Source organism: Macaca mulatta, chromosome 14 (assembly GCF_049350105.2).
Source record: "Macaca mulatta isolate MMU2019108-1 chromosome 14, T2T-MMU8v2.0, whole genome shotgun sequence".
In the NCBI taxonomy this organism is placed as follows: domain Eukaryota; kingdom Metazoa; phylum Chordata; class Mammalia; order Primates; family Cercopithecidae; genus Macaca; species Macaca mulatta.
The window spans coordinates 93226159-93242660 of NC_133419.1; the positions used below are offsets into that span (position 1 = coordinate 93226159).

Sequence of the window (16502 nt, forward strand, 5' to 3'; positions counted from 1 at the left end):
AAAAAATTTAGCTGGGCATGGTGGCGTGCACCTGTGGTCCCAGCTACATGGGAGGCTGAGGTGGGAGGATCACTTGTGCCTAGGAGGTTGAGGGTGCAGTGAGTCAAGTTTGTGCCATTGCACTCCAGCTTGGGTGACAGAGTGAGACCCTGTATCAAAAACAAACAAATAAACAAATGAATTAAGATAAAAGTTTGAGGTACACACACATACCCTAAAAGATATGGCAAATGGGCAAATGGTAAAAAAACAAACAAACAAACAAACAAAAAAACAAAGACTTTGTAGTTGCCTTTGAGATGTGTAAAATAGAGTTTAAATCATTTTTATGATCTTTTTCTTCCATTTGCTTCCTTAAAAGCCTGCCTCTCTTCCTTTTCCCCTTCCTTTCTCCTTTTTCTTGACCTCTACTTCTTCCTTCTCTCATTTCCACATTTATCATGCACCTGCTCTCTGTTGTTATAGAGCTTTGAACTGAAGAGGATGTAAAGATGATTTTTTAAATTGTACATCATTCCTTTATTATACTGATCTGGAAAAAGGACTTAGTACAGTTGTGCTCAAATGAACACTGGGCCTATGTGGCAGGGCCAAGCAACTAGAATATGATTCAGAAATCAGTCAGTGAAAGACACACTTAGGACCAAGAGGCATTTCACAGCCATGAAACAAGGTGGGGGAGAGATTCTAAAATAAACAGCAGGAGGCACTCCTGCCCCGCATAGGTCAGGGAGCTTATCCCATATTGGTGTGAGGAATGGTTTACTTTCTGATGACCACATGTGGGACTATTTCAACTGCCACAAGAAACCCCAGAAAGGTTATTGTTTTGGATTATTTATATACATTATACTTTTATAAAAGTAAAGCTAACACATACACTAAAGTCAGGATTGATCTCAACCTGCTAGAGCCAGCTTCTCTGGGGTGAGGGAGGAAAGAGTTGTTTGTCACATCACCATACAGGTTGCATTCATCTTCCACTGAGTGACTAGAGCCCCCAGGCAATGGCCTGACTCTGAAGAGCACAGGACTGGCTCCAGGAATAGATCGGCTCTCTTTCTTCTCCTCATTGGTCATGGCTTAGAATGGTTCCTCCCCACAAGTCCTTAGTAAACAAAGCACTGGCAAAAACCCAAGTCACTACCTTTCAACACTCTTGGAAAAGGAGAGCTTTTCCTCAGTTTGGACTGAGAACCCATGCCCTAGAAGCGTTATTCTGACGAGGTCATAAAGGGAGTGGCTACACGAGACAAAATGGCTGAAATGAAAATGGGAGCCACTGGTCCCCATCTGCAGTTTCAACTTAAGTTGCCTACAGATGTGCTCAGTGTGACATGTGCAGGAGGGAGGGGCACAGGGATGTGACAGACAGGGAGGGTGCTCCTGAGGACAGTAGCCTGCCCGCCAGCCCTCACTTCTTGGCCTTGCCCTCGGCAGCCACAGTTTCCATGGCTTTACCCATGGTCTCTTCATCCCCCAAGAACTGCATGCGCCTGATGGGCTTCAAGTCCTTGTCCAATTCATAGACAATGGGAATAACCAGTTGACAGGTTCAGCTCCATGATAGCCTCTTCAGAGACCTTCCAGATGCTTGACAATGGTTGGAAGGCTGTTTCCATGGGCTTCAATCAGTACCCATTTCCCCTCCTTGATCTGGGGAGCTATTTCTTCATTCCAAAAGAGCAGAGTTCTGGTGGTAGCATCATTCAGACTCTCACAGGAGGGTAGCTGATCTTCAGTGACATCTGCATACCTGTGATCCTTACTGATGTTGCTGTAGAAAGGATGGTTGGGCTTCATCAGAGGTGGTGGGACATCACAGGAACACCTCCAGATCTTTACCTGGGCCTCGCCATGCTTTGCGGCAGTTTCTGCTTTATTGACTGCAGTCAGACACCCACAGTGCCCTTATTGAGGTGTCAAGTCCTCATTACTGGCAGCCACATCTGATCAGTGGCATCTAGCACTGTCCAGATTGTCAAGACCACTCTCTTCTGCACTGAGGAGAAGCAGATATCAGATTTGGAGCCAGCATCTCCCAGTGCCTGCCTGCGGTACTTTGCTTCCTCGTGGCCTACCGGGCTCAGGTTGGCATTGTACCAGCCACTGAAGCAGTTCTCCAGGTTCCACGTGCTCTCTCTGTGGTGGATCAGCACCAGCGTGTAGGCAGCCATGGTGGTTGTCTGGGCATGTGGTGCCAACTGGTACAGATGATTAAATGAAGAACTGGTAGTAGAGGCTGGGCATGGTGGTGCACAGCTGTAATTCCAGCACTTTGGGAGGCCAAAGCAGGAAGATTGCTTGAGCCCAGGCATTCAAGATCAACCTGGGCAATATAGTGAGACCCTCTCTCTAAAAATAAATAAATAAATAAATAAATAAATAAATAAATAAATAAATAATGTGGGCATGGTGGCACACTCACCTATAGTCCCAGCTAGTGGGGCAGGGGAGGGCTAACATGGAAAGTTCACTTAAGCCTGGGAAATTGAGGCAGCAGTGAGCTGTGATCATGCCACTACAGTCCAGCTTGGATGACAGAGTAAGGCCTTGCCTCAAAAAAAAATAAATAAATAAAAATAAAAAAATTAAAAAAAACTTATAGTAGAGACAGAAAAGCATGTAATCTAATTGTATATCATGTGATACAACATGAATGAGTGTCTTCTACTGATCATTCATCATGTTCCCTGCGGCCTTAGGCTCATCCTTCTGCATTGTGGGATGAGTTTTACAAATTCCAATTGGAGACACAACAGTATGAAGGATAACTAGAGCACTGAAGTGAGTTGATAATGCTATATAAGCAAGGGTTAATTGTCGAGGAATGCCTAATCCCAGAAATGAATCCCAGTTTTGTGGGGCTTGAAGCTCATACTATTTCGAATGCCTGTTTTGAGAAAAAGAATATCATAAGAACAAAATTGTGTTTGTTTAGAACAAGGAAAACAATCACAGCAACTTAAAAGTTTGAAAGTCAACAAATATGACAGATATCACAAAACTCAGAAGAATAACCGTATTTTTTTAAATGCCTGACAAACATCTCTAATGCTTTTTTTCTTACATTTTTGGGTTGAAATTTTGTTTGATTGCCTTTCCCTAGGATAACAATTTTGTAATCATTGCCATAGAAAATAAGAAAGATTATTTAATTTTTTCGCTACTGTGGTTGACTGAAATTTGTGTTTTTTATTATTGAGAGTTTAGAACCATTTCTCCAAAGTCACAACTTGTTATTTTTAATGACATGTCAATTTTTAACATTGTGTCAAATTTGGAAAAACCTCTATCAAGTTTCTTTTTCGTACAAACTGTTACAGATACTCCTGCTATTAATAATACTGCTACAAGTCTGTGTTCCATAAAAAACAACAACAACAAAAAACTAGTAATTTCTGTTTCTGTGAGTTTTGTCAACAAAAGAAAAACCTTACAGTGCATTTTTAACTTGTATGCCGCATCATCCAGGAGAGAACTTTCGTTTTGACTCTGTAGGCAAGAACAACGTCTTCTAATGACACATTTACATGTCTAATCATTTCGTAGTTTTCCACAGAATAGCTTCTGGCTCTGTTCATTTTAGCCTAATTTCTCCTCTACCACTGCCGTAATTCTAGTGCCACCCACCTCAGGTTATATTCATATGGTGATACCAGTTTTGGTCTTACTTCCATGCTAAAATGCTGGGTGTCTCAGTGCAATGGATAGTGGGAGTATTTTTGGAAGCCATTTCTACACTGGAATGACTAACAACTGTATGTATATATGTGGAATTGAAGATGAGTCATTTAAATAATCCCACTAAATGAAAATTAAATGTATCCTTGACTTAATTCTCTTTTAGACAGATCTCCATACTGGCTGCAACCACTTCACGTAATGTGATGTAAAATGTAATCAAGGGGAAAGAGAATAGAAATTTTGAATTGATCTGGATATTTTGCGGTCGGGCACGGTGGCTAAAGCCTGTAATCCCAGCACTCTGGGAGGCCGAGAGGGGCAGATCACGAGGTCAGGAGATCGAGACCATCCTGGCTAACACGGTGAAACCCCGTCTCTACTAAAAAATACAAAAAACTAGCCGGGCGAGGTGGCGGGCGCCTGTAGTCCCAGCTACTCGGGAGGCTGAGGCAGGAGAATGGCGTAAACTCGGGAGGCGGAGCTTGCAGTGAGCTGAGATCTGGCCACTGCACCCCAACCTAGGCAACAGAGCGAGATTCCGTCTCAAAAAAATATATATATATAAAATATATATATAACATATTATATATATAATATATATATATTGCAAAATTTATAAAAATGTAGGACAATGTGAATCATTGTTAGGATCCTCCTTGGGGCTTGGAAGTATTGGCTTTAATAGCTTCATGTTAAATCTGCATCTGCCCAGCAATACTGGTAAATGAACATTTTTCTGAAAGAAGTCTTTAATATCATTGGAGGAAGTGTCTGAGCTGGGCCAGGCCACAAAGTCTAGTCCTGATTTTAAGGTTGATGCCAAAGACAACCAGACCAGGTTTTAGGTTGTCGCTTCTCTTGTATATTACTGAACCAACAGACAAATGGTGCAAAGGACATAGACCAAGTTTGTATGTGAGTGGATCTGACTCTTTGGTGTCTCTATGTTGCTTGAGGAGATGCCCTGGAAATTCTGTAGCCAAAGCAGCCTTTGAAGAATAAGAAATCTGCAAGGTCTTGAGAGGCCAAGGTGGGCAGATCATGAGGTCAAGAGATCGAGACCATCCTGGCCAACATGGTGAAACCCGTCTCTACTAAAAATACAAAAATTAGCTGGGCATGGTGGCGTGCACCTGTAATCCCAGCTACTTGGGAAGCTGAGGCAGGAGAATTGCTTGAACCTGGGAGGCAGAGGTTGCAGTGAGCCAAGATTGCACCACTGCACTCCAGCCTGGTGACAGAGCAAAACTCTGTCTCAAAAAAATAAAAAAATAAAATCTGCAAGATCAGTAGCGTAGAGCTTTGGTCTCACTGCTTTTTTGGAGTAGTTGGCTGTTGAAAGAATTGCATTGTTTCTTGGGCCCACTCTCACTCATAAAATATCTTTGGGCATTCACCAGTAACAATATACCAGCATCCAGGAAGCACACTAAGAGGGCGTTTAAGAGCTGCACTAATAACTGTCCCAGAGTTCTTTCACTCAGATTCATTCTCCATATTCTAAAAGTGTAACTTGAGAGTTTCCCCTAAATTATAAGGAGTTTCAATTAATCATAATTTGCACATTATTGTTGAAATTTACTATAAATAATCTAACTTATACTCTATATATTAGTAGCATATCTTAGAATCCATAATTTCTATCCCTGTGGGCCGTTGGTTTGGTAGGATGTTTCTGATTTCATTGACTAAACTCTAGATAAAGCACCATGATTATTAAAAAGAAACATTATTTTGAGGTCAGCTTTGAAAGGAAATTCTTTACTCAAGCTATCCAAGTATGAGCTCTGAGGTTGTGAATGGGGCTGTGAAGATGGAAAGTGAGGTTAGTCTTCTTCACGTGTGTTGGTCCTCTGTCCTCATATATGTGTCACCCATCTCTCCCTGATCCTGGGTAGAGTTAGGTATTTCTTTCTCATACCTTGAGGATACTTCTAATAGAATATTTGATTAATAAAGGAATAATGATTAAACTGAATGAGCCTTGAAATAAAAACACAGTTGTTAAATATTGGATAACCATTTTATACAATACTACTTTAGATGCTAAAATATCAGGTGTACTCTTTCTTTCATCTGACTGCTATTTTATCCTAGACTGATATTTATCCTAGGAGGTAAACCATCAGAAATGGAGTGAGTTTGAGTTTTGTTTATGGTCACTAAACTCTTGTGTTTCACAGCTGAGATAGTGTAGATGCTCAAGGGTGATTATGCTAACTCAAAATTCTATATTCTACAGGAATACAGCATGATTCAAACATGGATAATAATACTTTAGCTCATTTAGAGCGTCAAAATTTGGTAATATATGTTCAAGAACCAGGATGTAAGCAATAATGATTATTGGGAGCTTTCTACAGAGTTTGCACTAATATACATTAACTCTGTGGTTTTTATTCAGTCCCTACTTACTTTCACTTTGCACACAATTCTAATAAGATAGATTTCCTGGTATATAATCCTCTAACGTTTTAGAAATTGCAAGTGGAGATATTTCAGTAGATGGTCATACAGCAGTGAGAAATAACCCCATAAATCAGGCAGCAGGAGAAAGAGATTGCTAACTCTCATTGCATGTTTTTCTGTGCCAGGTGTTAAATAAGTATTGATTCATTTTCTTTTCACAAGGATTCTATGGTGTATGTACTCTGATTATCTACATCTTATGGATGAGAAACAAAAACTTGATTTTAAATTTCTTGTCGAAGGTTTCACAGCTTGTGGTGGAGCTGGGATTTGCAGGAGGCAAGTCAGAACCAGAGTCTGAAGGCTTAATGTTGGGACTTCAGACATTTTCAGAATAAACAGCCCTAAGTACCTCCTTAAGGGCTTTAAGCTCAGGCCAGGTGCACTGGCTCATGCCTGTAATCCTGGCACTTTGGGAAGCCGAAGTGGGTGGATCACTTGAGTCCAGGAGTTCGAGACCGGCCTTGCCAACATGGTGAAACCCCATCCCTACTAGAAAATACAAAAATTAGCCAAGTGTGGTGACACATGCCTGTAATCCCAACAACTCAGGAGGCTGAGGCAGGAAAATTGCTTGAACCCTGGAGGTGGAGGTTGCAGTGAGCCAAGATGGTGCCACTGTGCTCCAGCCTGGTGACAGAGCAAAACTCTGTACCCCCACCCCCACAAAAGGGAGGCTTTAATCCCAAAGAGTGCTCATCGCTTCATTCCCATGCAGCATAATAGCTAGGTGATGATTGTAATGAAGTTGGGATCATTGTCAAGGCCCAGGTTCCATAGAAAATAGAATATGAAAGACAAGTTACAGTACCTGCTAATGTTTTACTAAACACAGGGGAGCAAGAGTGAGGAAAATGAAGTCATACGGGGTGAAATGGAGACCACATATAAACTGGTGTGTTTTTAAGTTGGTCACAGCTTCACAACAATACTTAGCCTGCTTTCAGTTGCTTTGCCTGTCTCCAGAGAGGGCACTGAGAACCACTCTATTTTGGACCATTTAGCCTGGGGTTGGAAGGAAGGGGAAGCGGTTTCTCTGCTGCCTCCTGCCCATTTCTGGCATTTTATTGGTCAAATCTGCCACATAGGCCATTAAGTCACAAAACTTCTGGGAAATAGTAGTGGGAAGCCAGTACTTCTGAAGGTACCGTCTGGTCAGTGTTCACATTACTATCTCTCTTTTATCAATGAGTACTGGATTAGGGGGGCTTCCTTATTCTGTGGCAGGAGCAAGAGAGTTCCTATCAGGGAGTAGGGTGAACATCGATGTTTAGGTGTCTGTGGTACAGGTTGGCCTGAGCACATCTTGGTGCACAAACTGGACCTGGAAAGAGAATTGCAATGCACTTTGGAAAAATTATGTAAATCAAAAATGGATAACTAAGCAAAACAAAACAAAGCCCATAAAATTATGATAACCATCTGACAGGCTGCCCGACTACTTGGAAGACTCAAATGCGCAAAATGGCACATTTCCCAAGGGTTCTGGTTTGTCAAGGTTTTGTGATTTCTGTGTCTCTGGAACCTGGACTGCTTAGAACTACAAAGAGGAAACGTAGCAGCATTTTACATTCTTTAATTGACATGGGCAAACATTTTTTTTTTTTTTTTTTCTGAGACAGAGTTTCGCTCTGTCGTCCAGGCGGGAGTGCAGTGGCCTGATCTCAGCTCACTGCAAGCTCCGCCTCCTGGGTTTATGCCATTCTCCTGCCTCGGCCTCCCGAGTAGCTGGGACTACAGGTGCTCGCCACCACACCTCGCTATTTTTTTGTATTTTTAGTAGAGACGGGGTTTCACCATATTAACCAGGATGGTCTGGATCTCCTGACCTCGTGATCCACCTGCCTCAGCTTCCTAAAGTGCTGGGATTACAGGCATGAGCCACCGTGCCTGGCCAGCAAACGATTTTTTTTTAAAAACCCATCCTTTCTAGCAAGTATCCAAAGTCAGAGCACTATTTTATGGAATGTACGTGTGTGAATTCATGCGCTGGAAATTGGGAGGGAAGTAGGGCTAAAGTGAAGGAGTTTGAGAATTTCATCTGCTGGACTTATTTTTCCATCTTCCTTCCTAGTCACAATATAGTAATCATCTTTGTTGTCCTCTACCTTCTCCTCCTCCTTAGCACCATCACCATCATCTAGTACTTACCGAGAGCTTGCTATGTGCTAGATACTCTGCAAGGTGTTTCATGTACTTGAGCTCATTCATGCCTCACATTAAACTTATAAGGTAGGTACTCTTATTGCTCTAGATTTGTGGGCATGGGAACTGAAATTTAGAGAAGTGAAATAATTTGCCCAGGTCCACAGAACTACTAACAGAGCCAAGGCTATAACTCAGCCTTGTCTAAATCCATGGTTCTATCTCTTGTCCCAACCACATACTGCGCTTGGAGTAGGTATGTTTGGATCTTTTTGTGCACATTTTTGTGTCTACTTTGTGCATTCTGTTTTCTCATGTGCCTTTGTTGATAGGAGCTTAAAGGGAATATCTGTAATATTCATTACAATATGTATTATATATTATGCAATATGTAGTATATAATGTTATAATGAACACATGATGAACTCCTACAATATTCTAGGCACTGAGTTAAAAGAGTGATCCAAGTAGGCAAAAATCTTTGTCCTTGTAACATTCTTTATTACACAGCATTTCCAGAGAGACAGAACCAGTAAAGATAATGTACATACAAACACACACACACACACACACACACACAGAGAGACATATATAGATATGGATATGGATGTATGAGAGGGGATTTATTAGGGGGATTGGCTCATGTGATTATGGCGGCTAAGTTCTATGAGAGTCCATCTGTAAGCTGGAGAACGAGGGATGCCAGTAGCATCAATTCAAGTAGGGTCAATTCAAGTTCAAAAGCCTCAGAACCAGGGGAGACTATGATATAACTCTTAGCCTGCGGCCAAAGGCCTCTCAGAGAGAGAGAGAGAGAGAGAGAGAGAGAGAGAGAGAATGAGAATTTGCTTTCCCTCTGCCTTTTTATTCTATCTGGGTTCCCAGCTAGGTGGATGGTGCCCAGCCACATTGGATGAGGATGAATCTTCCTTACTTAGCCCACTGACTGAAATGTCAGTCTCTTGCAAAACACCCTCACTAACATACCCAGAAATGATGCTTTTTCACCTATCTGGGTATCTCTTAATCCAGTCAAGTTAACATCTAAAATTAAGCATTGCATATTCTAGTGGGGATGTTGCACTTAAAACCATCTATCATATCATACATTATACTTGTTTTTCTTGATTATTATCAAGTGCTAAGCAGAAAAATAATGCAATTGAAGGATCAAGAAATTGTACAGGTGGAGGTGGGTTCCAAAGAAGGCCTCACTAGGGAGAGACGACCTCTGGATAAAGTCCTGTAGGAAGTTTAGATTTGTTACCTGGTATTTTAACTTGCAGGAAGGCAAGAAAGATGGAGAATAAGTTTGACTGATTGCCACACACTCTGATAACTAGTCTTTGTGATTTAAAAACCCACTAGGAACTGTAGGAAGAATGTAATTGAAATACACGATTTTAAATGCAGATTTGTTAAGCATAGAAGTAGCCTTTCTAAAACTATTTAACAGTGAATCAAAAGTTGTGATGTAAATTGACCCCATCTCAAATTTCCCTTCACTTCGTCATGTCTGTACCAGAAGAGGAAAAACACTATCTCCACCCTTTACTCTTGTTAATTGCATGCATATATCCCATCTTCCTTCTGAAGTTCCATTTTTCTTAATACTGTCTTATAGCAGTTTTTTTTTAATTATTGTCCAATGTAGCATCCTTAAACATGACTTAAAGTTGAACTGAAGAGCTGCTATGTCAGGCATGTTGTCTGAATTGCTGGACATGGAGCTAGCTCTCTGGTTTAGAGGAATTCCGTTCTAGTTGGGAGCAGAAAACATTCATGCAGAGAAAGTGGAAGTATGCTGACTTGTTTAATAAAACATGTGCGCGCGCGCACACACACACACCATACCTAAATTAGTAATTGTCAAATAATTAGAGTAATTTAATATATATCCTGTTAAACTTATTATATAATTGGATTTTTCTGAGACAGGGTCACTCTGTCTCTGTCTCCCAAGATGCAGGCTGGAGTACAGTTTTGGGGTCATAGCTTACTGCAGCCTCAAACTCCTGGGCTCAAGCGATCCTCCCACCTCATTCTTCCAAGGAGCTAGGACTACAGATGCATGCCACCACCCTCAACTAATTTATTTTATTTTTATCTTTGTAGAGATAGGGTCTTGCCATATTGCCCAGGCTGGTTGTGAACTCCTAGGCTCAAGCGATCCTCCTGCCTTGGCCTCCCAAGTAGCCGAGTTTACAGGTGTCAGCTACCGCACCCAGTCTAGAGTTGGATTTTGTAAAAATTGTTTAAGGATTATTTGGAGCCTTGAGTTGAGGCTCCATGAGCCTTGAGTTGAACCATGCCCATGGTTGATGTTTGAGGAAGATGAGACTTAGGGAGATGAAGTTATTTTCCCTTAGCCCCAGGTATGGTCAGTGGCACAACTGAGCCTTGAACCTAGGACTTGTAAGCATGGGTACTATTTTGTTCAATGTTTTCTTAATAGTTTAGCAGGTCCTTTTGAGGTCTTAGGTTTTCATTGTTAGCTGTATTTATTACTGAGACATGGAGTTACTGACATGGTTGTAAGTAAGCATCACCTTTTATTAGATGCCGATGCCAAAGTTGACTTTGTGTGCACTTTATACTTATATTGTGAGATGTTTGGTGACCATCCTTTATGGTATTTTACAACTCAGTAGTTCACATTTTGTTGTTTACTGACCTAAAAAAATCATTTGAAGCAAAGATGAAAGCACATTTTCCTTTATCACACATCTTCTGCTTTTACTCACAGAACTCTTTAAATTAAGTCATTAACATATGCAAACACTTCTTTTCCCAAAGTGTTTTTCTATGCTGCAATTATGATGTTGTTTTTGGTAAGATAAATAAGCCCTACATTAAAACACCAGACATTAAAATGAGAAACAGTAGCATTTTATAAAATATTAGAGAGCTATGAAAAACACAAATAAATAGAAAGCATCCCCATGTGGCTTCAGGCAGTGCATGTTAAACAATTTGTCCCACTGTACTCTGTCTTCCCGTGGGCTGAGTACTGGGATGTGGCAAAGTCTCCCCTGGAATTGACTGGCAGACCACTTAGCTGGGGGTGGATGGGGAAAGAGAGGCTTCTACATTCTTTTGTCCAGATCAAACCAAAGCAGTTTCTCCAGCTGTGAGGTCAAGTTTCCAGCCTTTTAGTAAAATTAAATTGTTTGCTTTGTCTGCTATCAGTTCTGGTTTCAGACAGAGGGAAATACAGTGGGAAAGCAGCCTGTGTGGGGATCGCCAGCAAATCGCGAACAGTGAATCATTCTGGGGACCTCAAATGCTCACTTAACATGCAGAGCTTGGTAACAGCTTAAGATAGATGCTCTGTCACTTTCAAGAATATGTCTACTGGTTGTTGCAGGGAAATATTTCCTAGTCGGTTCATGGGATTCTTAATAAAGATGTTGGAACCAGCAGTCCTGCTGTGTTTTGTCTTCTAACCAGAAGCTGAATAAAGGCCAGAAGGGTTACTGCCCCTCTCAAATGGATCCCAGAATCTCTCACTTTGGATAGTGGTTGTGGTTTTGGTGTTTGTTGTTATTATTTTCTGTCTTCTTAGTGTTTCTGAGTTGCTCAGATTTGGCAAATTTTGAATAGACATATATATGAACCCCAAATAATTGTACTGAGAAATGCAGAAAACATTGAGCAAGAGGCTACTGAATTTCCATAAGTAAGCAAATATATTCTAAGAGCTCACAGGTGAAAATTGCTTTTTATTTAATGAGTCATTTTTATTGGAAGGTAATGATTATGTCCAGGCCATAAATACAGTATAAATTCTCTTCAATAGACATTAAAAAGATGACTTTCAATTGGAAGCAGCTTTTTAAAGGATACTGAGGTATAAATTTTCAGACCTGTGCAGTCTGTACATGTAAGACTAGGAAGAAATGAGTGAAACCCAACACAGGCTCATGCATGGGAACACATGTTTATGACCATAAGCTGTAGTTTCACAGAACATCTTAAAGAAGAACATATAATGGATGTATAATGGCTAAGAGTTTTAAACGTATTGTTGCATGTGTTATTTTATAGTTATAATAAAATGGGTTATCAGCCCTATCACCATTTTTCAAATGAGGATAGTGAGGTACAGGATAATTTCTTAAAAATAGAACTGTGCTTCACAAATACCCAGGAAATAAACACTTGTCTAGTCACTAAGTCACATTCTGATTCCGTGTTGTATATTTTGTCTGTATTAAGATTCTGATCAGCTGCCCAGATAAAAAGTGATAAAACTTTTTTAGCTGATATTCCTATTGTAAGATATCTCACTGTTTCCAACTAGCTCGGCAGGGTCATCTAGTTTTATTAGAATTATTGAGCATGCCCAGGTTGTGGTCATATAGGGTCAGCTTAAATGTACCTCAATTGGCAATACTTTCTCTTGGTTCAGGGTCAGCAGTATATTCCTCTTATTCCTTATTTCTGCTTGATTATAGGCTCCTTGAAGGCAGGATTTATTTCTAATGCACTATTGGGTCCTGTGTCTGGCTTAGTCAGAACCTGGCATATGATCACTGCTCAGTAGGTATTTTTGGAAGGAAAGGAAAAGAAAGAAGGGCTGGCTACGTAGATGCGACAGCAGCCCAGTGTCTATCTCTGATTCCTTTCCAAAGGAGAATGAATTAGATGAGGAAGACATGTTTTCTGGACATCAGCTTTACCTCTGAGCACATGGGGAATCTGTTCCAGTATCTTTGTTCTTTTGTGATTCAAAGCTTTGAATAATGTGTGTTTCGATGAACAAAATGGAGACACTGTGGCTCATGAAGAACTTAACTACAAATACTGCAGATTGTGTCTTTTTTTCAGCCATTTAAGGTGGTGGCAAAAATTATAGTAGCTTACATTTTAAAAATAGTTGACTTTTTTTTATTATTATACTTTAACTTCTAGGGTACATGTGCACAACGTGCAGGTTTGTTACATATGTATACATGTGCCATGTTGGTGTGCTGCACCCATTAACTTGTCATTTACGTTAGGTATATCTCCTAATGCTATCCCTCCCCTTTGCCCCCTCCCCACAATAGGACCCAGTGTGTGATGTTCCCCTTCCTGTATCCAAGTGATCTCATTGTTCAGTTCCCACCTATGACTGAGAACATGCGGTATTTGGTTTTCTGTTCTTGCAAAAGTTTGCTGAGAATGATGGTTTCCCCCTGCATCCATGTCCCTACAAAGAACACGAACTCATCCTTTTTTATGGCTGCATAGTATTCCATGGTGTATATGTGCCACATTTTCTTAATCCAGTCTGTCACTGATGGACATTTGGGTTGATTCCAAGTCTTTGCTACTGTGAATAGTGCCGCAATAAACATACGTGTGCATGTGTCTTTATAACAGCATGACTTATAATCCTTTAGGTATATACCCAGTAATGGGATGGCTGGGTCAAATGGTATTTCTAGTTCCAGATCCTTGAGGAATCGCCACACTGTTTTCCACAATGGTTGAACTAGTTTACACTCCCACCAACAGTGTAAAAGTGTTCCTATTTCTCCACATCCTCTCCAGCACCTGTTGTTTCCTGACTTTTTTTTTTTTTTTCTTCTTCTTCATGTTTTTAAAGTAGCAAACAAAATGAGTTTATTGGCATTTCCCTTATATTCATTCTTGTCGGACAGGAGTAGACCTTTTTCAGATAGCTTTATCCAATAGATAATTCCAAAATTAATTTTAAAATTAAATTATATGTACATATACTTATGTTTATTAAATATATCTAATCATATGAAGCATCATACCTTAACAATGAAAAATAACTTAAAGCCACATAAATATATATAAAAATACCTAGGAACCACAGCCTATTAACACAGAGTTAATCTGGAATAGCTGTGAAGCATTTTAGATGCTTTAGCCTAAGAAAAATTGTAGGTTACTGTTTCATAAGAGAATAAAGAATTTTATGTTAGTAGTAGGATCCTTTTTTCCGCAAAGGAATTAATATATTTAACTGAAAATTCTGTCCAAAAAATTTTGCCTCTGGTGAATATTTTCACCTAATTGTTATGTAATTAAACCCATGGACTTTGGAATAAGGATGAGTTTTGGAAGTTCTCATCCAAGTGAGAGACTATTCAATCTCATTTTTCTCATTTGCATAATAAAGACAATTATGTCTATTTTATAAGGACATAGTGATATTCATTCCTTCACTCAACTAATACCTATTGAGTGTGCATTATATAATAGGCAGTATCTAGTAACAAACAAGATATACCCAGGCTACTTCTACACTAAGCTTACCATTGAATAAAGGAGGTTTTATTTTTTTTTTATTTTTTTATTTTTTAATTTATTTATTATTATTATACTTTAAGTTGTAGGGTACATGTGCATAACGTGCAGGTTTGTTACATATGTATACTTGTGCCATGTTGGTGTGCTGCACCCATCAACTCGTCATTTACATCAGGTATAACTCCCAATGCAATCCCTCCCCCCTCCCCCCTCCCCATGATAGGCCCCGGTGTGTGATGTTCCCCTTCCTGAGACCAAGTGATCTCATTGTTCAGTTCCCACCTATGAGTGAGAATATGCGGTGTTTGGTTTTCTGTTCTTGTGATAGTTTGCTAAGAATGATAGTTTCCAGCTGCATCCATGTCCCTACAAAGGACACAAACTCATCCTTTTTTATGGCTGCATAGTATTCCATGGTGTATATGTGCCACATTTTCTTAATCCAATCTCTCACTGATGGACATTTGGGTTGATTCCAAGTCTTTGCTATTGTGAATAGTGCTGCAATAAACATACGTGTGCATGTGTCTTTATAGCAGCATAATTTATAATCCTTTGGGTATATACCCAGTAATGGGATGGCTGGGTCATATGGTACATCTAGTTCTAGATCCTTGAGGAATCGCCATACTGTTTTCCATAATGGTTGAACTAGTTTACAATCCCACCAACAGTGTAAAAGCGTTCCTATTTCTCCACATCCTCTCCAGCACCTGTTGTTTCCTGACTTTTTAATGATCGCCATTCTAACTGGTGTGAGATGGTATCTCATTGTGGTTTTGATTTGCATTTCTCTGATGGTGAATGATGATGAGCATTTTTTCATGTGTCTGTTGGCTGTATGAATGTCCTCTTTTGAGAAGTGTCTGTTCATATCTTTTGCCCACTTTTTGATGGGGTTGTTTGTTTTATTCTTGTAAATTTGATTGAGTTCTTTGTAGGTTCTGGATATTAGCCCTTTGTCAGATGAGTAGATTGCAAAAATTTTCTCCCATTCTGTAGGTTGCCTGTTCACTCTGATGGTAGCTTCTTTTGCTGTGCAGAAGCTCTTTAATTTAATTAGATCCCATTTGTCAATTTTGGCTTTTGTTGCCATTGCTTTTGGTGTTTTAGACATGAAGCCCTTACCCATGCCTATGTCCTGAATGGTATTACCTAGGTTTTCTTCTAGGGTTTTTATGGTTTTAGGTCTAACATTTAAGTCTATAATCCATCTTGAATTGATTTTCATATGAGGAGTAAGGAAAGGATTCAGTTTCAGCTTTCTACTTATGGCTAGCCAATTTTTCCAGCACCATTTATTAAATAGGGAATCCTTTCCCCATTTCTTGTTTTTGTCAGGTTTGTCAAAGGTCAGATGGCTGTAGATGTGTGGTATTATTTCTGAGGGCTCTGTTCTGTTTCATTGATCTATATCTCTGTTTTGGTACCAGTACCATGCTGTTTTGGTTACTGTAGCCTTGTAGTATAGTTTGAAGTCAGGTAGCGTGATGCCTCTAGCTTTGTTCTTTTGGCTTAGGATTGTCTTGGCAATGCAGGGTCTTTTTTGGTTCCATATGAACTTTAAAGCAGTTTTTTTCCAATTTGTGAAGAAAGTCATTGGTAGCTTAATGTGGATGGCATTGAATCTATAAATTACCTTGGGCAGTATGGCCATTTTCACAATATTGATTCTTCCTATCCTTGAGCATGGTACATTATTCCATTTGTTTGTGTCCTCTTTTATTTCACTGAGCAGTGGTTTGTAGTTCTCCTTGAAGAGGTCCTTTACATCCCTTGTAAGTTGGATTCTTAGGTATTTTGTTCTCTTTGAAGTTATTGTGAATGGGAGTTCATTCATGATTTGGCTCTTTGTCTATTACTGGTGTATAAGAATGCTTGCGATTTTTGCACATTGATTTTGTATTCTGAGACTTTGCTGAAGTTGCTTATGA

At 39.9% G+C, this 16502-nt stretch overlaps 1 protein-coding gene and 1 pseudogene across 1 annotated transcript in view; one reads left to right on the plus strand and one right to left on the minus strand.

Moving 5' to 3' along the window:
* LOC144334444 (protocadherin Fat 3-like) overlaps nucleotides 1–16502 on the plus strand; it is a 179960-nt gene that overhangs the window by 12184 nt on the left and 151274 nt on the right. The window lies entirely within an intron of this gene.
* Nucleotides 1415–2177, minus strand: LOC100430097 (phosphoglycerate mutase 1-like; annotated as a pseudogene).